Source organism: Electrona antarctica (genome assembly GCF_951216825.1).
Source record: "Electrona antarctica genome assembly, chromosome: 13".
Classification (NCBI taxonomy): domain Eukaryota; kingdom Metazoa; phylum Chordata; class Actinopteri; order Myctophiformes; family Myctophidae; genus Electrona; species Electrona antarctica.
In genome coordinates this window covers 17,968,802-17,973,216 of record NC_136794.1, presented here as the reverse complement: position 1 = coordinate 17,973,216, position 4,415 = coordinate 17,968,802, and positions in this window count along the sequence as shown.

The window sequence follows — 4,415 nt, the reverse complement described above, 5'->3', positions numbered from 1 at the left end:
AGATGAAACAAACAACACAGAGTATAGAGTCTCTTTCCCTCAACACCATTATTGAGGCTTATGACATATGTAGGCTATTCTAAACGTTTTGAGAAAATCAGATTACTATCTCTAAAGCCATACGCCAACTTTCTAAATAATTGAAAAGAGCCACGCCGCGATCAAGACGATTTCACAGAGGGTGATCCCAGCACATCAAATTACAACAGATGTAAAATTGGACCATATCCGCCACTAAAGCCGCATTTGACGCGGTGTGAGGGAACATCACAAAGAGATGCTTGTCTCTTTACTTGGAGATCTTTCCTGTTTTTTCACGGGGGTAGAGGTGCTTATCACATCTGCAGTGCTGATAAGACGGTCTCTGTGCCTCCGTAGGCTATATAATATTAATCCCTCTCCCACGTCTGCAGATGCACTTAAAGGAAGGTGACAAGCATGACATATCCAGGACCTCCTGATGGCTCGTGCTCTGGAGTGCAGCCGCTAAAAGAGCCCCAAGTACCCTGAAGTGATGTAAATTTGCAGGGGGAGTCCAATTTCCATCACAGCGCTGTCACTGTCATGGTCATTAAACTAAATCAACCCGCTGTGTGTCACATAGCTCCCATTTTAAAGTCCCCTCAATAATGGAGTTATACTTGGACTGCAGATTGCAGCACCACATTGAATGTCTGACCTGACAGCGGGCGTAAGAGTAGGCCGTACTTTATTTTGTCACAGCCAGACTGTATGTGAAGCAAGAGGTACACGTGAAATTATAAAGTGAGAATCTCTGACCTCAATGCATCCTTCTTGCCCTGGCTGAAGTTCAGCAAGACCATAATAATCTATACATGTAATTATCTTTCTTTAAATGCAACTGAAAGTAAAATACCGGTATGGAATTCTGTGGCCGGATTTATCTTTGTCGTATACGACGGCGGAGCATACATTAGACACATACAGTTGGGTGCCACCGATATTGTCCCTTATCATTTGACCCATTTAGGCCTGACCTCAAAATTTAAAAAAATCCTTCTAAATCCTCCAGTTTTCTGAAATAAATATTTTCACGATTTTTCAAAAATAGCAGATCTACAAGCTCGTAGCGCGCCACTCGGTGGCGCGCTATGAGCTTGTAGATCTGCTATTTTTCAATAGCTAAATTATAACATAATGTTTAAAACACCAAACTGTCCTTTTGCGCAGATCACGCAAACCTCAGCAAAAAGAAAAGGACAATATCGATGGCCTCCAACTGTACGTATGCCCATGGCTGTCAGCTGTTTCCTACCATTCCTCTCAATATGGGTCGTGCTGTAGCACAACAGAACACAAAGCCTCTGAATTTGAAGCTAGACAAAAGGAGATGACAAAAAATAAAAATAAATATCACCACAAACAACTATAAAAAATGCCATTGAAAATTGAGGGGAAAATACAGCACCTCACTCAGAACAGCAATGTTTTGATATCCTGAGGCCGCCGTTTAAAATAAAAACTTATTTCCTTTTGCCATGCCTCTCCCAAGAAGAGAAACGTACCCCCCCGTTGAGTAGTAAAGGCGAATGTGTTGGAAGAGCGGATCCAGTGTGCGAGACAGTGGCCCCTTTTTGTTTGCATCCCCTCTGGAGCCAAGCTTACCCTGGGAGCCCTGCAGGCCAGGGAACAAACAGAGCTCTGTGAGCACTGACCCGCTGTGCCCAGCAGCCAGGCTGCAAACCTTCACTCCTGTGCTAATGGGAAACCACAGACGAGGAGTGCACAGCAGCACAGGGAGGGGAGTGGTGCCCGGTGTTCTCTCGCATCCACCTGTGCTTTCATCATTGCCCATCAAAAACAAGGACAGTCTGGCAACGTGCTGTTGCTCTGGTGAATTTGCAAGACCGCAAACTGTTATTTTTTTTCTTCCCTTTTTTATACCAGCATTCACTTGGGCACCAGCACTCAGATACTGTAGAGATACCTTAGCCAGATGATTTATTTTCAGACGTGAAGCTTCACTAATCAAGCCTCTGCACTCAAAGGAGCTTGGATGGCCTGTCAAGAAATCTGCCTGTTGTTGCCTGCGAGGCATTACTAGTGTGAAGTGAACCACTCTAGCAAGCATGCCCTACATTTGATTGCATGTTTGCCATTACATCCAGACCTGAATCGAATAAGCAGTAGTGACAGTCCGTTTTGCACCTTAACCATAACACAGAAACCCTTTTAGGCCAGCTCATTATGTTTTTCTGCAAGAGAGCACTAAAATGCTTTCTTTGTTGCCAGTGTTGTGGAAAAACCTGTAACCCGTCGTTGTGTTTTGTACTGTAGCCGTATCATCTTAGCAAACACCAAACACTTGTCTCTTCTTTTCCACCAGAATGGTCAGAAAGAGCAGGGTTTGGGGGTTTTGGTACACGGCTTAAATGCTTTTTAATCCCATGGTTGAGTGACCACTTGCAGCTCTGCCCAGTAGTCTGAGTGACTCTGCAAGATGTTTGCAGGTCTCTCTGAAGTTACCCTGCCTCTCTCCCCTTCATTCTATCATTTTCTTCCACTCTTATTTAGTATTCAAGGCCCTGTTTATTATAAAACTGTAAATATGGACCGGTGTGCATTCAGTGAAATTCATTGGCATCTAATGAAACATTGTGGCAATTCTCCTGGGTAGCAGCATTACTTTGCATGCACTGCCATGTTACTTTCTCTTTCCTTGTATTGCACTTGGTTGCATCGAGTCCTTGTTTCACTTGAATATGGAACCTGTGTAGGTGTTGTGTGGGTGTAACGTGGACATAACAGAGAACTCTACAAAATGACTGCTGTCATGGGGACACAAATGAACATGTTAACCGTGGTAAAGTAGTACAGGTTTAGATTTTCTTATTTTTAGCAATAATTATGTTTTGTATCAATCAGCTGAAATTACATACAATGTGTTGTCGCTTTATGCAAAGCAAACCACACAATTTCTACTCCATCAGTGCCAGTGGGATCAATAAATAAGACATCTTTCATCTTTCAAAATCCTCATATTTGTTAAAACCTCACGATAAGACATTCACATCCAATGCTGGGTGTGCTTAAGCGGGTACGGTGCTATAGATAACTCCAGGCAGAAATGGAATCTAGGCTTCCCATCTACTGACTAGAAAAAAATAGCTCATCCTCGCATAAATGTCAAGAGGCGTACGACATGAAAGCAGAAGTTGTCCAAAAGTGTTGCTGGGAGTACTGACAAAGTTTATGAAGAATAAAGAAAATGTGTTTTCAATCCGCAGCCATGTGAAACAATGAGGGAGCCTGAGCACTTTAGGGCTAGATATAGGCCTATTTTGTGATGAGTGGTGTCGTGCACACATAATTGCAGATCTACAAGCTCACAACACATCACACTGCCAGCGTGTTGTGAACTTGCAAATCAGCTATATTGGCTGCACGACACCGGCATGCAACTAAGTATAAATACAACTTTATATATGCCACCCAGGGGCCAGGCTCTAAACTTAAAGCTTACAACAGCCTCATTATCTCCCTCAACTCACATCAGATCCAAGCAGCGGTTTGTCACAGGCAGACTCTTCTCTGCCACTAGGCATCACACCAATCTTCCTGCAACACTACTGTACATAATTGCCATATGGACAGCATTTTGAGCCAGACTGAAGACTAAAAAGCCCTCCAGGCAGATTCCCCAGATAACTAAATGAATATTTTATCTCATTTCCATCTAATTTACAACACATTATTATACAGAACTGAAGTTTTTAATTAATTGATAGAACACATCAAACACAGGTCCATACTTTGATTTTCAGGGAGCTGTTATTTTGATAATTTAGTGGACTTTTTTCCCATGCCAAGTCTTTTAATCTCATAGAATTTCTGTATCTCTTATATTTTATATAATCACAGGCTATAATAAAACATATAGCAAATTAATAACTGTCAGCACACATGAAATGCTCGTCTTGGTTGTGTGAGCAGTTCCAGTGAGGAGTCCCTTTACCTGCCACCCCACTGATTAATTAATTTCAGACTGTTTAATTAAATCCACAGTCTGGGGAGTCGAGGAAGCACCGTGGGGAGTCCTAGCCTCATGTGTACAGAGATTACTAGAAGAAGGTCTCAGACACCCACTCTGTCACTAATGTTGACACTGACGTCACTGTCTGGGGACCAAAGAGCAGGATTGTCTCAATGTCATCTGCCAGTTACGAACACACTGCAGGGGACATGATAACTCCATGGCTTTTGCTGGCTATGTGATGGCATTTACAGGGACAAAACACAGTCTAGGACTTGACAACATTCAGTACAAACCAGTTCTCTGTCTGACAGTAAAATATGACAGCAAGAGAAAGACACTATTGTATAAGATAGGGTCTAATAATGGTGTGCAGTAAGTACTAGTCTGGAGCCTTGTAGAACTCAATTTCTTTATTTTT